Source organism: Zonotrichia leucophrys, chromosome 14 (genome assembly GCF_028769735.1).
Source record: "Zonotrichia leucophrys gambelii isolate GWCS_2022_RI chromosome 14, RI_Zleu_2.0, whole genome shotgun sequence".
In the NCBI taxonomy this organism is placed as follows: Eukaryota; Metazoa; Chordata; class Aves; order Passeriformes; family Passerellidae; genus Zonotrichia; species Zonotrichia leucophrys.
The window spans coordinates 11,444,843-11,467,502 of NC_088184.1; the positions used below are offsets into that span (position 1 = coordinate 11,444,843).

General features: G+C 48.9%; 1 protein-coding gene across 4 annotated transcripts in view; it reads left to right on the forward strand.

Annotated features, from left to right (window-relative positions):
• The window catches only part of ELFN1 (extracellular leucine rich repeat and fibronectin type III domain containing 1), a 102,874-nt gene that overhangs the window by 17,525 nt on the left and 62,689 nt on the right, over positions 1 to 22,660 (forward strand). For 3 of the 4 annotated variants that reach the window (XM_064726029.1, XM_064726028.1, XM_064726030.1), the window contains exon 2: positions 4,353 to 4,465. The exons of the other annotated variant lie outside the window; for it this stretch is intronic. The gene's annotated coding sequence lies outside the window, so the exon portion shown is untranslated. The remainder of the gene's footprint in view (positions 1 to 4,352; positions 4,466 to 22,660) is intronic. 4 annotated transcript variants of the gene reach the window in all.

The window sequence follows — 22,660 nt, forward strand, 5'->3', positions numbered from 1 at the left end:
GGACTTTTGCCAGTCTCAGGTTGGTGTTGACTTTGTCTGGACAAGTCTCAGAACTCCTGCCAGGGTGGATGTGGGTGGTGGGCTGCCTACTCAGTTCCTGCCTTCAGGGGGAGCAGAGGTATTTGGGGTGCAGCTCATGGGCCTCATCCTGTGGCTGCAGACCCAGTGTGAGATCCTCTGGCACTTCACAAAGAAGGAGGAGCGAGGACCTGAGCTGCAGAAGTTGTAGGGCGTGAGGAAAGGGCTGGGTTTGGCTGTTTGTTCCTCTGCTTTGTCACTCCCAGCTGAAGCTGGGTCAGGGCACAGAGCTGGACAGGAGATGCCCTTACCCAGAGCGTGCCTGACCCCTGCACAGATGTGCACAGACATGGATGTGCTCAGGAATGATGTTTGCCCCACCATTACCTTTGTGGATGACCTGACCTGATGTCTCTGATCCAGGCCCTCCCGGGTGGGAGGGCTCTCTTGCAGGAGCTCTTTGATTAGCAAGCACTTCACAGTGGCTCAGGGGAGGCTGGAGTGGGAGGAAGAGAGAGCCCTTGTTCCTCTCAGCTGCTCTGGGCTGGGTGGACCTAAAAGTAGCAGGCATGAATGCAGCTGTCATTACCTTAATGCTTTGTATCACAGCTGGAGTGGGACACTGTCACATGTACGGATTCTGGGAGGTCTTTTGATCCGGCTTTGTATCACATTTTGTGACAAAAATCAGTGTAAAATGGTTGAGCTGTGTCCTTCAGCCCAGTAAGTGGCTGCACAAGTCACTGAGTCTGTGCACAGCAGCAAAGCCAGGCACAATTCAGGAGGAACCTCTGAGTGACACAGGGGACAGAGTGGGACAGAGGGGCCACCCAGCTGTCACTGCACTGTGGGTGGGTTGGGTGAAGGTGGGGAGTCCCCCCTGTCCCCAGAACGCTCTGGGCAGAACCTGCTGTCCCTAGAGCAGCATCACTGGGGTTGTGTTGTGTGAGACACACACTGGGGCAGGATTTGCTTCTCCTTGGAAGAGTTTATCTGGAAAATGGGGATATACAAGCATTTCTAGGTGGAGTTTCCCACCCTGGACTATTGCCTGTCCTCATGTGTGTGTCAAGCAGCCCCTTCCTGCTCTGATGGCATCTCCCTTGCTGGGACTGAGTGGGGCAAAGGGACCCTCAAGGATCATGTGGCCATTTAGAGAAGTTTGTAAAGGATTTGATGACAGCTTAGGAAAACTTCCTCCCTCTCCTGTGTGCTAGTGATGACTTTCCATTTATTTCTCTGCCATTGTAATGGAAGTCCAAGTGCTACACAACTGCAGAGATCCTGACATTGGAGCAGCCAGCGTGCACCATTTCTCTGGGAAAAAAGGATCCATCCAAATGGTTCCTTTATGCCATGCTCTAATTTTGCTGCTGTTGGTTTATTTTTGTTTTTGGCGTCTTTTATTCACGGTATTCTTAAAACTTCCCTTTCAGGGCTTAACAGCTTAACCATTTCAAAATCATGCCAAGCGGAAATGTAGCATACGATTTTCTCACTGAACATTGTGCTGAGCGCTCAAATGTATTCTGGATTTGTGGAAAAGCTGCAAAAAACTGGGATGAAAGAGAGTGAGAATTAGCACTCAAATGAAGAGCCAGGTCTTTGCATGATTGGGAAAGGTCTGTGGAAGCAAGCAGAGTGCTCCTGGTTACCTTCTTGCTCTGGCATGGCTCACAGCAGGGTTGGTGGGCAGGCAGGTGGTGAAGCACAGGTCTACAGTCTTTAAATGTGGATCTTAGTTCTAATTGCTGGTCCCTGATATCTGAATTAAGCCCCAGGCTCTGCTACCAGATTCCTCTCTGGGCTTCAGCAGCTCCTTCAGTCTCTTGGGCCTCCCTCTCTTCTTCACAGGAAAGGGATTTTAGTGCCAAAAATAACCCATTTTCCTAGGTGGGCCTCTTTGTGACTCTCCTCTGTGAAATACGTCTTTCTCCCTGTTCCTCCAAGTGAAATACAAAGGAGATGTGATTCACCAGCAGTGCTGATGTGCCAAGGCAGCAGGGAGGCTGCTGGTGTGCAAAGGATGCTTTGTCCCTGCACATGTGCCCCTCTGACACACGGAGCCCCTGCCTGGGCTGCTCCTTCCTGCTCTGCTCGTCCTGTGAATGCCTGGAGGATCCAGGGCAGAAATGGCCCTGCTTTGGTGCTGATGGAGCACCTCTGGTGGGAGAAAATGCCACTTTTGGGAGGTGAGGTGGGTGTTGTGTGATCTTATGGACAGTCCTGTCCTATGAGAACTGGTTTGGGATGGGTCTGTTGTGACTTTTGTTTTGCTCTTGTTCCTGCAAGGAGCTGCATTTTCCCAAGGAAGAGGAGGGTAAGGGATACATTTGGATATGCAAACTTTCTTGGAACTAAATGATCACTATCTAATGACTGCTGTGATGCTGCTGAGCAAACCTGGGCTCCTGGGGTGATCACAGGGGTGCAGACTGGCACAGAGAAGTCAAATTGGTGTTGCAGAGCTGAGAGGCTTGTTTTAATCCTGCTTTTCAAATACAAGGGTAACAGAGTTATTTTTTGTAATTTCTGATTATTTATGATTGTTCACATTAGAAGATCTTTGAGGGTTCTCACTACTTGCAGAAAATGCCTGTGGGACCTTGAGCTGTGGAGCTGGGCTGTGGACCAGAGCTTACAGATGCTCTGGTGGAGCTGGAATTTGCTCTTTACAGCTCTCAAGCCTGTGAGGTGAAGTGAGGGACAGCTGATGATTATTAGTAGCTTTAAAATTAATATTGCTCTTTGGCACATTTAATCTTTCATTAACAGTGAATACAATACATGCTGGGGTGCAGCCCAGGGGGTGAAATGTCTTGCCATGGTCTTCAAAGAACAGGAAGGAAGAGCATTTTTTCTGTTATTGTTCATATTACAGGAAATTTCCCCACTCTCTTTTCAGTTAATGACCTCTGGGGCAAGAGCCCCATCCCAGCTCGTAGGGGAGCAAATCTGAATAAACGAGTAACAGTCATGTTGTTGAAGAGTGGCTCCTCTTGAGTTGTTTTTCCCCTGTTTGGATAAATAAGACAATAAGAAGAGCTGCTGAGATAGTTGGCAGAGAAATGGATCCCCCAGGAGATTGGGGCAATGTTGTTTATTCGTGGGAGCTGCCTGTGCATGAGGGGTCAGTCCTGCAGCTCTGTAGAGAAAAGGGAAACAAACATTCTCTGTTCCAGCACTGGATTCATTGCAAGGAGGAATGCCAGGGATCATAAGTGCCACAGCCACCATGATCTTTTGCTCAGATTAGTTTTCTCTTTTTAAGGCAAAAAAAAAAAAAAAAGAATAATGGCAGGTTCCCGTTAGATCAGATATGGACAAAATAATAGCAGTATCACAGAGATTGAGGTCTGCAAGATTAAAATGTGAGAGGGAGGAGAAATGATAGCTTTGGCCCTGCTAGCTGTTACAGCAGCCATGTGAATAAATGACTCTATGCAGATAAGCAGGGCAAAAATAAAAGGGATGCTTAGGACAAGATGGCAAAAAAAAAAAAAAAAAGGGAACTAATCAGCAGATTCAACCACTGTAATAATGCAGTAAACATGGAAAATTACATTATATTAGCTCCTCTGCTTCTCCTTGTAGACACTAGCCACAAAGTCATCGATAGGTGATTGCCTGTGAAGGTGCAGTGCAGCAGAATCCAGACTCCCTGCTCCTGGGGGAAGGCCTGAGTGATGCTAAAGGGGAAAGTTGACTTGTGAACTGCCTGAGGAAGAAGTGGCTCAAGCGGAGCTGTGGGAAAGCTCGCAGTTCACCAAATTAAAAACCTGCTCCCAGGAAAAGGACGGCCGGTGTGTTTGTCCTCAGTGCTCAGGCAGCTGTAGGGTTCGTGCTGAGCCACAGCTTAATTGCAGTCCTGGGATGTTCCCCTGATGCGGAAGAAATTGGTCTGCTGCAGATTTTTTTAATATATATATATATATATTTCTTTTTTTAACTAGTGAACTGATTTCCATTTTGTTCAATTTCTCACAAAGAATGACAAGTAGCCACTGCAGCTTTTCCCTGCGTTCAAGCAAAACCAGCATGTAACATTATTTGCAAATTAGCTTCATCCCTCTGGCTCCCAGTTAAAGCAGGAACTGCTTGGTCCAGAGTTGCTCCCAAAATATCCATTTAAACCATGTAATGATTCTGACTCTCTCATGCATAGTAGATGAAAGACGATCCGCGATTTATTTTTGAAGCTTTGAACCCCAAACATGGTCAATCACAGAAAAAAAGATTAAAAAAGGAGGAAGTCATGATAATGCAAAGCTGGGAGAAAAGCAGCCCTGCACTTCACAGTAAAATCCGTTTTCTTTGCACTTTTTTATTAACAGCTTCAAGTATGATCAGTGCATAAATCTACCTGCAACACAGGATGTTGGAAAATTACCGAGAGACAGCAACGTCCTCCCTGCTGTTTGGTGAGAAAAGAAGGATGCACCTTCAGGTATGGGCTGGAAAATTGTTTCATCCTCTGTTCTCTATTTGTGTTTCACCAAGCTTGCTCATAGCATTGATTAGAGGGGGGAAATAAGGTGTTTGCAAAAGGGAAACTTCAGAAGGGATTCTCTAAAAGTCTCAAGCCTTAGATAAGTGTCTACTCTGCACCCGAACAGTGCAAGGCTCTTCAGGCTCTACTGGGGGTTAATGGTGGTGTTTTGTCCTGTGTTTGCTGTTGTTCTTTCCCTGCCCCTGTGGAGGTTTTGGATCCTTCTTCTTAGTGAGAACCAGATCAGCTCTGCTCTGGAGCTCTGGCAGCATCGGGAAGCTGAGCATGGGCCGTGCCATTCCCTGCTCCTGGTTCAGCTCCTCTCTGGGTTTTCCTGGAGTGTTGGGAAGCTGAGCACAAGCCCTGCCATTCCCTGCTCCTGGTTCAGCTCCTCTCTGGTTCTCCTGCAGCAATGGGAAGCTGAGCACACACCCTGCCATTCCCTGCTCCCGGATCACATCAAACCGCGCATATGAAATTGCCGCTTCCCCGGCCCTTGGAAGGGATCACATGGAGAGCTGAGCAGGATGAAGCTGTGCTGGCTGGCTGCTGCTGCTGCTCAGCAGCCTTTTTAGAGCAGGAGCAGAGCTAAGCACTCCTCCTGGGTTTTCTTAATCCAGCCTCAATCCATGCACTTCAAACAGGAGCCTTGTTTTAGGGCTGAGCTGAGTGCTTGAGTCTCCCAGAAAGCTGCTCTCGTGCCTGGAAGGGCCAGCCGGGAGCCAAAAGCTGGTTTTACTCTCTTTTGAAGAGGATGGAAATTGCTCCCCATGAGCAGAGGAGTATGGAGGGGAGTTGTGGTTCCCAGGACAAGAAAAGGGAGGGTTGGTGACTCTCTGAATGTGGATTTTACTGACAGTTGTCTGATGCTTTGGGCTCAACATGGACAAGCCACTGTCCCTGAAATCCAGCATAGCAACTGGATTATAGCTGTCATATCCATCCCTAGGGAGAAAAAAGGGTTTTTCTCCCTAGAGAGAAAAACAGAGGCCAGTTTAAAACATGCCAGCCTTCTCCAGTATGCTTCCCTAAATGTATGTTTTGTAGCAAACAAGGACCCAAGGGCTGCTTAAATCTTGGTAACTGGTCAGCACTGTGATCCTGCAGGTTGAGGTTTCTCATTTATCTGGATGGGTTGGTTGCTTGCTTTGCCACCTGAGCAAGTGGTTTGAGGAAATAGTGGGATTGAGCTCATCTGTCATCTCAGTGTTTATAGATGCCTGTCCTGTGGGAGTCGTTGTTTCTGGTAAACCTCTTGCTCTTCATCGTGTCCATCACTCCTGTGGCATTTCCGTTATCACCACGTTTGCTCCCTGCAGTGACCTCTGGGGACTTCACATGAACAAATTGCTGTTCTGGGGCTGGATTTCACCTGGGGCCTCTTAGAAGGTGGCAGCATTGTGAGCATTGGGGTCCCCAGCACGTGACATGGGCTCCAGAGGAAGCCTGTGGTGGCGCCTGATGTCCCACACTCTGTTGGAGTGTGTTTGTGCTGGTGGGTAAATGGAGTGGAGCAAGACGTGCTGGGGTCAGAAAGGAGCTGCAGATTTTGGGGCTTGAGTAGGTCTTTGTTTCACTGATGTGTTTCATGGATGTGCTGGCCAACTCCAAGGTTTCCTCATGTATGGGAAATACTGGCAGTCTTAGAGAGGCAGCTTAGGTTGAGTTGTGTCTGCTGGGTGATGCTGGGTCCTGTCTGGGTGTGGATTAGTTAAACAAGTAGTTCTGTATGTAATTATGTATTTTCTAAAGGTGAGGAGGCACAATAGGGGATGGGTGTTAGAAGGGGGGGTGGATGAGAGCTGCCCTCGTGGTGCAGGGTCACCTTTGTGCTGAATTTTCAGCTGGGTTTCCAGATTTCTGCCACTTCTGCTTTGGCTGTGGTGTTCCATCAGTACTTTACACCACAGTGATCTCCAGTTTTTCCTTTAGCCTCCCCCTGCACGACACATGATGCACAAGGGCCTGACACCACGTGCCAGGAGACACCATCAAAGTGGGGTTTGCTCCCTGCAACCTACTGCTTCCACCCTGCATTTCTTGGGAGAGCTCTGGCATCCTGTCAGGCCATGGGGGAGATGTTTTTCACCCCTTCCCACATCCATGCATGCCTTCCTCCCTGCAGGGAAACCCAAGCTGGCACAGGACAGTGTTGGATGATGCTGCACATTCAATATGAGGATGCTCCTCTAAAGCAGGATGAAGGCTGAGAGTAACGCCTTTTAATGTTCCTTCTCATAATTACCCTCTTAATTACTCAATGAAATGCCCAATAAAACAAATCACTATAATTTCTATTTTATTCCCTGCCTTTTGTGGGTTATTTAAGAGCTCAGGATACATTAAGGAGGCGCTTTCTCATGAGGGAATGCTTTCCAGTAGACGATACTTGCTAAATGGTTTTATGTCCCTGTCCTGTGTGTTTCATCCTCATTTTCCATGCCAGTTTGCTAATTACCAGAGGCACTGGGAAGCACTGCCTCCCTCGCTGCCCATCTCTGCTGTGATGAAGTCACAGCTCTGAGTTTGTGACATCCCCATGGCAACAGCCCGTGATGTCACTAGCGGGGATTACAACTTTGCAAAGCACCCAGGCACAGGCAGCCGGGCTGGAACTCTCGGGCTCTCACACGGCTTTAAATAGCAAGGAACTTAAACACAGGGAAGTCTTTAAGAAGGCTTTAGATTTCCCTTTTTTCACCCTGAAGGAGGGGAGGCTGTTGGCTGCAGCCTCCTTGTCCTGCAGCAAGCCCAGCTCCCTCATGCAAACGTGGGGTTTGCTTGGGGATGCTCAGCCCTGCAGTGACCCTGGTGCAGGATTCTGTGGACAAGGGCTGATGTTGGACATCTCCTTGAGGGGTTGCAGGTGTCCCCAGCCCCATGCAACTCCCTCTTGCTCTGTATTTCTTGCTGATAAAGTGAACACAAAGCAAACCTGGGGATCATTGATCCCCACAGCCCACCCCTGCCCATGCTTCACTCCCTCTAAATTGCTGGCTCCACTGGCTTTCTTCTGTGCTTTTTGTCTAATACTCCTAGTATTTGCATAATAAGACATTGTTCATGCACAGGCAGTGAAGGAGGAAGATTCTTGTGTGTGCCTCTCTAGCAACAGGAAAATCATGTAATAACCACACTTTATTTTGCACCTGGAGAGGAAATCCAGCTCCCACGGCTGGTACCACAAACTGTGCGGGGTGTTTAAACACACAGCCCCAAAACTTACACAGGGCAGCCACCTGACTGATATTTCTGTGCCTTGTTTAAACAGCAGAGGCAAATCAAGCAGATGGAAGAGTCAATCTCTTTATTTTAGCTTTTCTAAGGTAGGAATAAAAATGATATTTCAAAGGCCAGCGTGTCTCAGCTGAGCGGTGGTGGGGAAAAGCCGGTGCCGCAGAACATACTGTCCTGTCTCCCTCTTCCTCAGATCATAACTTCTAAGCTGGATTCAATAGAAATAAATGTTCAGTAGTTCCAGTGGTGGCCTTTGGAAACGGAGCTAATGGAACAAGACAAAAAAGTAGTTACAACGTTTTGACAAGCGCTTAAATGTTTAATGCTATGCACGGCTGTGGGGAGGTGGTGGGTGCACCTGCAGGGAGCTGTGCCCCTCGTTAGCACAACGAGTCCTCCCACAGGCACAGGAAATTAAGCAAATGCTGTTGGAGCTGTGTGGTAGTAAACAGGCCGAGGGCAGCTGTGGTTTTGGCAGCTCCACACCGTGCAGCAGGTGAAGGGCTCGGGGGGCTGATGCTGGAGGGAGAGGAGGGTGGCCAGTTCTTGGAGAAAAGCAGTGGAGGAGAATGCATAACATTTCCCTGAGCTGAGACGGGGGAGATGAAGAGGCTGCAGTGATTAAATTGGATCTGCTGCAATCCTTCCAAAGCAGGCTTAGGAATTAAGAGCCATCAATGTCACATTGAGGGTCACTCGCTGCAGGACACCTCCGGCCTCCCCCCCGTGCCTCTGTTTAGCCCCTGAGGAAACTCATCCTTTGTTTCACAGCCCAGTTGGACATTCCCCTCTGCCACAGAACAGTGAATCCCAGCGAGGAGGGCCTCTAAGAGGCCAATTTGTCTGGAGAGGGAGGATTAGACTGTGTATGGCCAGATTTGCTTTGAATCCAGGTATCATCAGGGATTTAATGACAGGGGAAGGTGGTGGGGACAGGAGGCACTGAACGGGCTGGGCTGACAGGGATCTGCTGGCTGGTCCCCTGGCAGCAGCAGTGATGGAGACTAAGCCCAGGAGGTGTCAGCTGGTGTCCCCTGTGTGTCAGGGACAGCGTGGTTTGCTCACTGAGACGATTCTTACCATGCCCATGGGACCTGACTGAAGCCACCGTGCTGTGCTGCAGGCTGGTCATGCCTGCCTGTCCCTGGGGCTGGATCCAGCTCACACAGCCTCACCAGAGGAGTCACAGCCTGGAGTAATGCTCCAGCAGCACAGCTGTGCCATGGCAGCCTGCACACACCAGCTGCACCTCAGTCTGGGATCATTCCCCCCAACACCAGCATGGGAATATGGGTGGGACCAGCCAGAGCCAGGATGGAGCCCATCCATGAAACTGGCAGGCATTCCTTGCCTGGGAGTGGGCTGGATTCAGATGCTTTGGTCATGCTGACCTGCACCAGACCAGGACCCCAATTCATCTGCTGCCACCGGTGTGACACATTTACACACATCCCCATCAGTTCTGTGAGGCAGGGCCACCTCTCCCAGCTGCATACAGGCACTGAGCAGAGCCCCAGAGGGACTGTCCAGCTTGACAAACCTCTGTCTGATCAGGGACTCCCACTGAAGGGTTTTTTAATGCCCCTCCTCCGCCTTTCTCCTTATTTTCCACAGCTGGAAGGACGGGTCACAGCAGGGAGATTTTCACACATCATTAGAGCCAAGTGTCCAATTCCACACAGCCGTCAACCCCAATCAGAGCGATTTAAAAGGCAGAGCTTCCTTTAATCATCCGGGGACGCTCAGATCTGTTGGTGTGAACCGAGTGCTCCCATAGGCACGGCAGAAGCAGGGAGATGGAGCAAGGGGGAAATGATGCTGAGATGAGACTTGTGGTGTTCAAAAGCAGCGGCTCCTCACATGTAGATCAACACCAGGGGCAGACCTGGAGGGTGAGATCCCTTCTCCCAGTCTGTCTCCTTGGTGTGGATGGATGATTGAGGTGGCCATGGGTCTGGTCCTTCCTCCCTGTCTGTCTCCTCTGTTTGGATGGATGATGAGGTGGCCATGGGTCCTTGTGTGCATGAGCAGGGCTGTACCAGAGACCTGAGCCTGGGTGATGTGTCAGGATGTTCCTAAGCAGGAGAGAGCCTCAGCACCAGCATTTCTGACTCAGGAGGTGGGAGCATCCTGCAGTGTGAGGCCCTGAGCACTGGAGGTGTCCTGGGGACCTGTGGGTGCTGCGTCGACCTGCGGCTCCATAGATTCCCACAGAACAAACAAATAACCCGAAATCTCAGAGCTCTGCTTCACCTCTGGCTGCTCCAGCCAGCACCCCTGACCCTGGGCCTCTGTAAAAATGTGTGCTGGGCTCTGTGAAGTGGTGCAGCTCCGTGTCTGTGCCAGCAGCAGGAGACACACAGAGCGCCTCCTTTCCGAGCGGCACGGGCAGCGCGCAGAGCCGTGCGCGCACAGCCTGCCAGGGGCACGCTGCATCTCCCTGTGTGCAGCCACACGACCTTCCCCTGGCCTTCTCACAGGCCTGCCACAGCCCCCGTGCAATGCAGGTTGCACGTGGGTAGGGGAAGGACAAACACATGAGGAACATGCCGGCGTTAGCAGCACACCTGACTGCAGGGAGATGAATGTCCTTCCCCAATGCAGAGTCCCTTCTCACAGCCTCCCTGTCTCAGAGCTCTCAGAGCTCATGATTTGTCCAAGGGCAACTTTGCAAAATGTCAACGTTTTTATCAAAATTCCCTGTGACAGGCTTCAAGTTTTAATTAATGGCACTTGGGGGTGTGTGTTTGTTTGTTTCCGTGAAATTAGGTTTTTTGGTTTTTTTTTTTCCGAAGAAAGCAAATGTTTTTCCAAGGAAAAAATGATAGCCCCTGTTTTTTTTCCTACTCTGCCATCTCTTTCTGGCTAACCTGCTTTCTGAACCAACCTGTGAGCCTCTCCAGCAGGAAGCTCAGCAGCTTGGTGGTCCTGTGTCACAGGTTCCTTCCTCTGTGAGAGCAGCACTGCCACGAGTGCCCAAGGCAGCATGTGCACACCACTGGCCAGATCCACACCTGCCAAGACACCTACAGCCCTGAAAACACAACCAACTGATGCTCTAGATAAAATCAGTGACTTACAGACAAGGTTCTGCTTTAAAATCCCTGAGATCAGCAGCAACACAGGCAAAGGCTAGGAGAAATTTTGCCATTAGGCTCTGAAAACCCAAACATTTCTGCTAAAGAAGCAATCAGGTCGGTGTTTGTTCTGCCCTTGCTGCTGCAAATTGATTGGATTGATAGGAATGAAGGCAGTGGTGTAAGAGAGAGTCAGAGCAGCCTTCTGGACTTTGATTTGATCTCTGCCTTTCATGGTCTTCCCTTTTGTACTTGCTCATTGCTTTTTAAAGCAACTCTTTGATGAGAGGTGGCAAAATCTCACTTAAGCAGAGATTTTTTGGCAACAAACATTTGACTTTTGGAGCTGCCCTCATCTGTTGGGTAAACATGAAATGATCATCTTTGACTGGAACTGATCCTCTAGAGCCATGTCATTTCACTGGGGAGAGGTATTTGCACCGATTTTCAATGTGGATTATTTCTGTAACTGACTGTAATAGTTTCTTTGGCAGTATTAGGGCTTATTATGTCAGGATTTATTTCGGCGTGAGGTGATTCAACATGCTGTAGTCCTGTAACTTCCCTGTGCTTGCTGAAATCCAGAGATCCCTCTCCTGCTCCCACCACAGACACAATGGGGGCAACCTCTGTGCAGCTGGACCTGTCTCCCAAAGTCAGCTTTTCCCTTTGTAAATGCTGAAGGAGCAAGTTAAGAGAAGAAATTCCCTGTGAAGGACAGGTAAAATCTCACCTAGGTGAAACATCCATACAGAAAATCCTCCTAGAAAGAGGAGGAGAGGGCAGCAGGGAGGGGATTGCAGCTTCAGAGGAGCAGTGCAGGCTCTGGGAGCTCCCCAGCTTTAGCAGAGGGGTTAGCCGCAGAAAACACAATTGAGGATTAAATGTGGATTATGCTGCAGCGATCCTGAAACGTCGGCAGTGCTGAGGGAACTAACAAAGGACTTTATTTCCTAAGGAGAAGAACTGCAGGGCCCAAAGCAGCTGTAGATAAAGCTCTTCAGGAGGTGCTGGTGATGAAGTGGTGAGGCAGTGAGCCAAGGCAGCATGGTTTGGTGTCTGGTACCTCCTGGAGAGTTTGGCAATGCAAACTGGTGGATCTGCTCCCCAAAGCCCCATGTAATATCCATGGACATCACTTCACCATCAAACACTGCCCAGGCTCCACCAAGCATCAGAAGAAAAGGTTCACATAAACCCCTCCAGTGCTGTTCAGTAGAAATGAATGGATAAGACTGGCTGTGTTCTCTCTGTCAGCATCATTAAAATCATTCAGGATCTTGGGTTTATGGTGCACCTGTCTTGCTGGGGTTGGGAAAGGATTGGCTCGTTATTTTTGGTTTTCTTTCAGGCAAAACAAAGGCTTGTGCGTAGGAACTCCTCTGGGCTGTGCAGCCAGCCAGGCTTGGGGCTTCCTTGGGTCCCAGCTGAACTCCTCAGGGCAAACATCAGCTCAGTGGAACTCTGAGATGAAGAGATGGAGAGATGGATGATTGGGATGGATGGACTATGTCATGTTGAGGTGGCAGAGGCCAGGAAATTGGGACCTCACTGGCCTGCAAACCCTGCCTTTCTCAACAAATGACATTGAGCAACACTGACCTCCTCAAGCTGGAGTTTGGATCATGCCCTGCAGGGCTGTGTGCAGGAAGGGGGATGCACCATGAGCAAGGCAACGCTTACACCCTGTCTGCAGCCACAGGGCATTTGTAGGTCCCCTGGCATGACCCTGGGGCTGAGAGGAGCAGGGGGCTGTCTGTCTGTCCGTCCTCTCCAGCCACACAAGCTGGAGTTAGCCACACTCCTCTTGGCAGCCTGATTCCCTGCTCCAGCAAGTGCTGGGCTAATGGGGAGGCGGCCGCGAGAGGAACACTCTGTTCAGCAGCTGCACATTCCATTAATTTAATGAGGATTTTTTTTTTTTTTTTACAAGGCAGATGGTAAAATAGCTATTTTCTGTTGTCTAATAAATACCATCAGCAAGGCAGAAAATGTGCAATCTCGCCAAGTCCTTTCTGATTCCTCGCCCTCCTGTCCCGATGCGTTTCCCCGCTCTCTGCTGGCAGCTGGTGGGGCTGGGAGGTGGGATGGGAGGGAGAGGTGGGACACCAAAGGCAAGTCCAAAATTGCTGGTGGGACCTGCAGATCGAGCTAGCAGCTTTCCCTGATTGGGCAGAGCCTGGGTGTCCTGCTGGGAGAGCTGTGCTCTGGCAGCCTCGGCCGATCCAATTCTCACTTCATCTGATTGCAGTAATAACAACTCGCACAAATTTCCTGCCTCAACCTGAAATCTTCCAGCTCTGCAATGCAAATAATATAATGTGTGATGAGGAGCCCAATGACGGGGATAATAATAATAATAGTGATGAAGCCTTTATTCAATGAATGAGTGAATCAAGCAAGCAAAAATAAATGGTATTCAGGGCTTGGAAATCAATAGGAAGAGAAATCAGGAGGAAATGCAGGGGGACTTGCATCTCTGGGGGAGTGCTGTCCTTAGGAATGGCGTGAAGGAGAGATGGGCAGAGCCCTCTGATCTGGGCACTCCTTGGCTGCTCCTGGGTTTGCTCCCCTCCTGTGCTTGTATTGCTCACTGCTGTTCCTGGTCCCAGCCTCTCTTGATCTCCTTGGCCCCCTTGATTTACAGCTCTCCTGGGCTCTCTGAATGTGTCTAGGCAGCTGGCAGGCTACAGACCTGACCTGGGGTTGGGTAATAACTTGTCTTTTGTCCCATGCCCAGGAGGTTGGCCATAAAAAAGCTCCAGACATCAATTTTCCTCTCCACCGGGGTGGAATTGCAAAATGATGAGTTGGTCTTTGCCCTCATTTATCTCTTTTTTCCTTTCTCCTCCTCTTTTTATCTTTCTCTGTTCTTCCAACTCTACTGTTCATTGCTTTCTTCTTCAACCCCTTTCCACTCTCTCCTCCATCATTTACCAGCCTGCATCCCCTCTGCACATCACTGCTTCTCTTCTCTCCCCCTTTTCTCCTCTTCTGCCTCATTTTTTTCTGTGTGTTTCCTTCCCATCTCAAAACTTTTATGATTTTTCTTGCTGTGCATAGCATTTTGATATCTATACCTGTAATAGCTTGCTAATACAGTAATTCCACAAGAGACCCTTTAAAAACCCAAAGCCTTGGCAGGTAGTAAAACTCACCTTTCAACTTGGCTTCCTCTTTATCAGGGATTCATTTCAGACAGGATTTCTGTGTGCACAGCTCTGCCACTCTCTGTTAGTAAAAAAAAAAAAAAAAAAAGGATTAATTCCTGCAACAGGTGAATATGTTTCACAGCTCTGGTGAGCAGGATCTGTTCTCCACTTCCTGCAGGTACATGGGTGATTTAATCATGCAACATGGTGCTGCTCTTTGTCCAGTGTGTGTTTAAACTGTGCTTTACCTGTACCAGTGCAGAGATCACCAGTGGGGCATTCCCATGGAACCTTGGCATTATCCAAGGGATTTTTCCACTTTCTGCTAGCAAATTCTGAGCTGACATCTTGCTCTCTCAGGGGCTACTGGCATGGGTTGAGGTTGCTGAATGCTCTGTCCCAGCCCCACCAGTGCCAGATCCTGCCTTGGACCCACCTGTTGAGATCTCCCATGGCTCCTGCTGTATCTCAGTGCTTGCTCAGGTGAGGGGCTGGCACAGCTGCAGCCTGGCAAATGCCCCTTCTCCAACCTCTGGGAACAGAATCTTCCATAAACCCAAAGAAAAAGGACAAGCTTCTCCTGCCCTTTTCCCCTCCAGCCTCTTTTGATGGTGTCTGCAGCTTCGTATTGTGTTTAAATCTATGCAAATGTGTTAGTGGATAAAACATGCAGAAGGCAAACCTGGGAAATTTAATCTGACTTGCAAATGTGCAAATCTCACTTGGTAAATTGAAAACAGGCTTTTATTCCTTTTGCCCCAACACCTCCAGCAGTAGGGAAACATCTGTGTCCTGACATCCTCTCCATCCCCACTGTTATGTGGGGCGATGAACAAACCAGGGTATTCTGCTGTATTGCAAATATTGCAGCAGGACTGACCTCTCCTGGGCTCCCCAGTGTCACCCAGTTTCCCTGCTGGTCCCTGGGTGTGAAAGGGCAGAATTTGGTTTCTCTGCAGTGGTGGCTGAGGTGGTGGGAGCATTGAGAGTGATGGGAGCAGGCAGTGAGCAGCCCTTGGAGTGAGAGCTGCCTGCCAGCTCCTGCTTGGGGATTGCCAACCCTCTCCCAGGCTGGGGAGCCCAAATTCCATCATCTCTGGTGGGTTCCTGAGCAGTGGGGCAGGAGATGGTGCTGAGCAGGGAGATGTGACTTGCAAATCTTCCTGTCAGGCTGTTTTCTGGAGAGCACAAATCTGGAATAATTCCCCTGACCAGGCTGCCAGCTTTATACACAGGAGATGAGGTAGGAGATAATACAGCATGTCTTGTGCCAGATATTCAAGAATTTCTAAGTACATTGCAAACAGGGAGCTACAGGGCAGCATTGCTCTTTCCATTTCACACACAGGAAGGCCCTTGAAAATGGTGAAGTTTCCTGCCAAGTCACCCCAGGGACCATAATCTCTGCTTCATATTTACAAAACTTTGGAACAATGTCTCTCTGTGCTTCCCTGACAAGACGGGAGAAAGGATTCATCTTTTCTAAGATGAAAGAACCTGATCTGACAGAGGTTTCACTCTGGACTAGTCAAACATGGCATTTTTCAATAGCAAAAGCTGGCTAGCTCCAACCAAAATGGGATTTTCAGCAAGCAAGGTGACCAGGGTTTGGGGAGAGGGCCTGCAGGGAGAAAGACAGATACCAAAAAATTGTGATGAGCCACATTTCCTTGCTAACAGAGCTGTGAGATGCCCTTCTTGCATTGCTGAGCAGAGCAGTGGCTGCCATCCATCTGCTCCTCCTTCCTCATCTCACTGACCCTCACCGAAAGAGCTGAGAGGGGCCCAGGATCCTGTTGGGAGGCACAAATGCCTGGGGAGAGCTGACCTAAGAAGTCTTTATAGATCTGGTTTGGTGTGAACTGCTGGTTCCCTTCACCAGCACTGTCAGACCAACATTCCAGGGCATCCAGAGGCTCCTCATCCTGCCAGAGAGCAGGATCCAGGCTGGAAAGGCAGCATGAAACAGCTGCAGCTGCTTGGGCAGAGCTGGCAGAGCCAAACCCTCCCCAAGAGCAGCCTCACATGGGGCAGAGGGCACACAGGCAGCTTGGGAGGCTCAGGCTGGGCACTGGGAAGGAGATGTGCACTGAGAGTGTGGCACAGCTCCACGACAGATGCCCAGAAAAGGCCCTGGGATCTCCATCCTTGGAGGCCTCCAGGACTCGGCCACACGAAGCTGGTCCAGGAGTGAAGATAATCTTGGAGATAACTCACAGGAGAGCTCCCTCCTGCATCCAAAGGACAGCAGGCTGTCACCTTCACGCCTGCAAGAGACTTGGCACCCCAAATTGTTGTGTGCTTTGTGCTGAGAGAAGAAGCAGGCTTGAAATGTCACCTCATTAGAGCTGATAGGTGAGATTTGTTACAGGAAAGGAGAGCTATCAGTCTTCTGGCTCCTGAGGGGACCAGCTCTTCAGCCAGAATGACTGGGGGATTGTGATGGAGTTAACTGAGATTGCCACCAGGGAGCTCAGAGGCTGGCATTTAGCTGAAGAGGAGAAAACATCTAGATTTCTTACAAACCCCAAGAAAACAGCATTTTCTCAAAGCAGAAGGAGGGAGCTCCTGCCAGGGTGGATTCCTGCATGTTTGGGGCAGGGAGTGTGGTCAGTGAGGCTGCAGCAGGTGGATCAGCCCTTTCCTTCTGTGGAGGGTGGTCCTGCTGTCCAAAATTACAACTCCGGGTGTGCCAGATGGGCTTCCATGGAGCCAGGGTTGGCTTGCAGCCATCAGCCTTCCCCTCCTCTCGCCCAGGTGTGAAATCTTTCTCCAAATCGTCCTCTCTCATCCTGCCTGCAGTGGGAAGCTGATGGAGAGGAATCCTTTACTGGGGGCAGGGGAGATTTTAGCAAACAGCTCTGAACTTCTGTGTTAAACAGCAGCACCCAGGGGGTGGTTTTGCTGCAGATGCTCCCTCCCAGCTGCAGAGGTGCCCACCTGAGCCCCAGCCCAGCCCTGGCCTGGCAGCTGCTGTGCCCTGAGGGTCCCCTCTCCAGGGGCTTTGCTTCATTAACTCCCTGATAAGTTAAGAGTTCAGCGCTGAGTCTTAAGAAATTGGCAATAACGCCAGGCCCTCATACAAGGGTAAAAATAGCCCTAATAATTTAGGCAATTAGTTAATTAGCCTCATTTACTTGAAAGCACAGAGTGGCGTGGGAAGACTTTTCTGCTGGGTTTGTTATGCTTTCCTCATTCACTTTGTTTGCTTTTCCCTTGCCATTTTCTCTGCTCCCTGACATAGATACAGGGACCCAGAGCATTCCAAAGCAGTGGGATGCCAGCAGGAGAGTGAATGCCAGCCAGGGCAGGATGCAGGGAAGCAGGACTGCTTCTGGTACCCAGGGGAAGTGGGTAGTTCTTTGTGATAGGGTCTAGTGGTCATGGAGGTCTTTTCCAAACTTAATGATCCTGTGATTTTTTCCATGCTGTTCCTTCCTCATGCCACCTCTGACCCCTCATTGCAGGTGGAGGCTGTGGCACATTCAAGGTGTTTCACAGCTCTTTATCAAGTACCTAAGAGCAATATCCCACTGTTCATAGCATGGCTTGTTTGTTCCCACTTAGCGAATCCCTGTCTAGAATTCCTGACTAGAACTGAAAGGAGGTGAGGTAAAACAGGCATTTACTGGGGGAACTGGGCTGCTGGAGTAGCACAAGGCTCAAGACCATGTTAGTCTCGTTGGGCTGTACCTGCCAGCCCCAGAGTGCTGCAGCCCTTGGTGCTCTCTGCTCCCACCCATTTCTGCAGCACCTGTGGCTGATACCTTAAGCTTTAACTTTCATATTTCTCAGGTTCTGTGCTGCCTAGGTGTGTAGCTCTGAGCTTTATATTAAGTGGTAGTAAGCTCTCTTCACAGGGTAGTTAGAATTAAAAATCCTTTTCCAGCTTGAGACCAAGGACAACTGTTACAAACTTCAGGACCAAAAGAATAAACAATGAAGAGCTGAGGGGAGCAAACAAGGAGGATGGGACTTCATAACCCAAAGCTGTAACTGGACAATTAACCCTAACATGCAAATGGACCAAAACTTATAAAAGTGTGAAGCCTCATGACTGGTTGTCCATTTTGTGGCCATTTTGGGTCCATCTTGTGTAGCCCTGGCTGGGCTCTTGTGCTGCCCGAGGTGGATCCATTGAGGCCTTTTAATAAATCCCTGCTTTATTCTTTAGCTCTGTCTATTCTCTGTTCCAGGTTCAGCCTCTCAAGGCACCAGAGCCTTTGTCAGTGCCCCTGCACAGGCTCACCTGGTTTTGCAGAGCTGAGGCTGCTCAGGTGCCCCCTGTCCTCCTCTGACTCACACGAGTCCCATTCATTACTGACCCGGGGACCTGAATGAATCCTGCCTTCCTGAATTATTTCTGAAGACATCAGATCTTCTCAAATTGTTCATCTTCCCCAGAAATGACAGCTCGCAGGCACCTGGGAATAAATGGTGCCTTGGAACAATTTCATTGTTTCTATTCCAGGCAACAGGAATTCCTCAGATCTCGACATCAGTCCCCAAACCCTGGCGTGTTAGCATAACCTCCAGACAGCTGCGAGTTTCTTGACCCAGAAAAAGGAGAGGATTTATTACGAACCCTGGGAGCCCAGTGTCCTTGCAGCCTGTGTGCCCTAATGGTGTGCAGCATATTGTGTGCTCCTCTGGCTGGAATTTTCTTGTCCAAACAGCTCTCTGTCAGCAAATGCCACTTCCACAAAATAGGCTTATGTGTGTGAAATCGAATCAATGTTGATTAATTTTCAGTTTGGAAAAGAGGGGGGAAAAAAACCTTGTTAAAAATGTCAAGATGCCTTCTCCTTTCATTCTTGCAAGAAGAGCTTCACTTCTTTATCTCTTAATGACCTTTTGTTTAAAGCCTTTGTGTTTTCTAAGAAGTATTCAGAAAAGGATGGAACAAAAATGAAGTGTTAAATATCTTTTGAAGGAAAATGTGTCCGGTTCCATAAGCTCTTTTCTGTAATTATTATTTAAAGAGAGGCAGGAATCACACTTCTTTTCTCTCTGATTTTTTACCATTTTGTCCCAAACCAAGGATACTTTCCAAGGCTCCTTGCTCTGTCCAGGCTCACACTGTGGTACAACAAATGTTTTAGTGGGGTCAGTAGTGGTGGGACAAGGGGTGATGGTTTTAAATTAAAAGAGAGTCAATTTGGATTAAATAAAGGGAAGTTTTTTAGAATGAAGGTGGTGAAACACTGAGGTTGCCCAGAGAAAATGTGGCTGCCCCATTGCTGGAAGTGCTCAAAGCCAGGTTGGATGGGGCATTGGGCAACCTGGGATGGTGGAAGGTGTCCCTGGCAAACAGGGACTTTGGACTTGGTGACCTTTAAAGGTCCCTTCCAACCCAAACTCTTCTATGATTTTATAATTCTATGATTTTTTTGCACAGGCAGTTGTGGCAAAGCTTTTATAGAGAGCTGATCCACATTGTTTCACCCACATTAAGGGCTTTTGTTTAGGCTATTTTTTATTTTAATCCTGGAAGAACTTTTTTTGACCTACATAAAAAAGTTTGCTGAAAGCTCTTGCATCCTTCAAAATCACTTATAAAGCTTAAAAAAAATTTTTTTTCAAGTTATTTGAAACTCATGTAAAAAATTTCATTCTGGTTTTGTTAGTTTTCCTTTCCTCATCTCCTTTTTTTAAACTCTAAGTAAAAAGCAGAGTAGTGGGGGGAAAAGGAGTCATTAAAGAAAACCGAACATTTCTACTTGAAAGAACAAGAGTTGAACTGGAAAATGTTCTTTCAACTTAAAGAAAAAAAATCAGGAAAAAGTTTTTTTTTTTTTTTCTGAAGGGTAAATATAAACGTTTCCAGTGAACATATTCTGAGGGGAGAATGGTTATTTTGGAGCATTTCTCTTCCCCAGCCCCATGGGATGCCCTTAGTTGTACACTGAAAAATCTGAGCTGCACAGATCAGAGCCTGTGGATGCTGGGCTCCTCCTTGGGACTGTGACTCTCCTGCTCTTGCTTGGGGGGACAAAGTGTCTGTGTGGGGGGATCACGGTGAGCAGGGCTTTGCTCCCACACTGAGGGACAGTTTTAACCTCTGGAGCTGGGATTTCACCCATGAACAGGGTGAAAGAGCACTCACCCTTATGCTTAATGAACCCTCTTTAAAAAACCTCTTTACTGATGCTGTGAGGGGCAGTTTCAAAGCCATGGAGGCTTTTATTCAATCTGCATCTCCTCCTGCTGCACAGAGCTGAGCTCTCTGTGTGTGCATCACTTTTCTCTTTCCTGGCACCACATCCCTCTCAGCCTCTCTGACACATATGTCTCTTGCTGGATTTTTTTTTTCCTCCCAGCCTCCAGCACTGAAGCAGCCCAGCAGCATTTGTGTGTCTCCAACAAGTAGCCACTGAGCCTGAGAAATGCATTAGCTGCCTGACCTGGTTCCATCCAGGTGTGAAAAGATGCAGTGGCTCTGGCTCTGCTCCACCTTTTCTGACCATGTGAGGAGAGGCAGAAGGTTTCTCCACTCTCCACCAGTTTGCATCATTCAAGTCTATTAAAAAAAAAAATAAATAAACAGGATAGGAGTGGTGAGCGGATAGACAGAGCCAATCATGGGGAAACTGTGCAGACTAAAAGGCATTTACTAAAAGGTTTTCTGTACTAGAAATTAAAGGAAAACCCTTCAATTAGCTGTGTGCCCGAGGAGCTGAGCAGAAAGGGATGAAAGCTGAGATGCTTTTGCAGGAGCAAAGGGAGATCACCAGCTAGGAGATGGTTTGTGGGCTCTGAGTCAGGCATCCTCGTCACAGGGGTGTTCAGCATCTCCTGCTGCAAGGTGGAGAGCCTCCCTCTGTCCAGCTTTTGTGCCTTCCCTGCTTTCTCCCCCAGCTCTCCTTCTTGGCAATGTTTCTGCAATCCTCAATTTGCGCTCAGAGCTTTGGGGCTTCACCTCCTCAAGTGCTGGTGCTCATGTCTGGAGCACTCAGCTGTCCCTGTGCCCAGGAGGGTGATGGGGGTGCTGAGCAGCAGCATTACAGCTCATGGCCCTGTCCTGCTCACCCAAGGGCTTCTGTGCCCCAAATATCAGCACATCCAGCCCCCCTGGCCAGTGCTTTGGGCCACTTGTCACCATTTTGTAAAGCAAACAGGTCACCTGGGGAGGGAGGCAGCAGCTGTTCTGCTTCCTGGGGTTTCAGGCATCTGCTCCTTGCACACACACAGACAGACACACACAGGCTGCCTTTACCTAACAAACAATTATTTAACAAAGTATGCAAATAGTATAATTACTGTTATTTGTTTAGCTGTTATAAGTGTTTGAAATGTAAATGTCAACTTTGGGATGTTTTTTGCAGGGTATGTGTGTGTTGCTGGCTTTCTCTCTCTCTTGTGTGTGCTCTCCCTGGATTGCAATTTGATGAATTTCTCCTTGTCCTAGAAAAAAAAAACCTAATGTGATTTCTCTGCGATTACAGCCGAAGACGTCGGAGTGGGGATTACTCACAGTAACTCCTCTTACTTAGCAGATCTGAGTGGGAGGCAGGATTCATTACACCGGCACAGAAACAAAGAGGAAATGTCTTTCAGCTCGTGTCTGCCGAGGCAGGATCCTCACCAGGGCCAGGGCTTCCCTCCCTGGCAGCACAGGGTCAGGCAGGGCAAGGACAGCGGTGTGGCAGCAGCCCACAGAACCTGTTCCTGGCCTGCCACAGCTCCTCCCTGCACAGCAGCAGCAGCAGCAAGTCTGAACTCTGGTTTTCTAAGCAGTGTTTTCCTTCTGAAGGAGACTAGAGGGATAGAAATAACATTACAGCCACCAGCATGCTCAAGGTACAGCCCTGGCAGTCAGTAGAGTGTGACTGTGTTCACAGGAGGAGGGAAGAGATGAGGATCCTACTCCATGTTTCAGAAGGCTTGATTTATTATTTTATGATATATATTATATTCAAACTATACAAAAAGAATAGAAGAAAGGATTTCATCAGAAGGGTAGCTAAGAATAGAAAAAGAAGGAATGATAACAAAGGCCGAGCTAGCTGACTGTGATTGGCCATCAATTAGAAACAACTGACATGGGCCAATCACAGATCCACCTGTTACATTCCACAGCAGCAGATAACCATTGTTTACATTTTGTTCTTGAGGCGTCTCAGCTTCTCAGGAGGAAAAATCTTAAGGAAAAGATTTTTCATAAAAGATGTCTGTGACAGTGGAGTGACATTTTCCAAGGGTGTGTCCCACTGTCACCCATCCTGGCTGGCATTCAGGACAAATGGAGCTCTGAGGAGGTGGTCATCAGTAGGTCACAGCCTGTAGTTCAGGCAATCCATCCAATTGTCACCATTGCCTCAGCCAGTCCGTACTCCTGCTCCTGACTGGCTTTGAGTCCAGTCTCAGCTGCTCCATACTGGGAATGCTGTCATGGACAGAGCAGTGCTCTGGAGCTGCAGCACTTCTCTGATATTCCAGGGCATCCCAAACATTTTGGGATGGCTGTCATGGACAGAGCAGTGCTTGGAGCTGAACATCTCTCTGGTATTTCACAGCATCCCAAACCTGCTGGGCACAGCCCAGCCATGCTCTGGCTTTGGAGCTTTCTCAGATGCACAGATCCAAGATGAATCCAGTTGGATTCATCAGCTGGCAGCAAGCCTGGCAACAGCCTTTCCTTCAGCTGGCTCAAAAGCCAGCGCAGGAGATGGAGTGAAAGTGGAAAG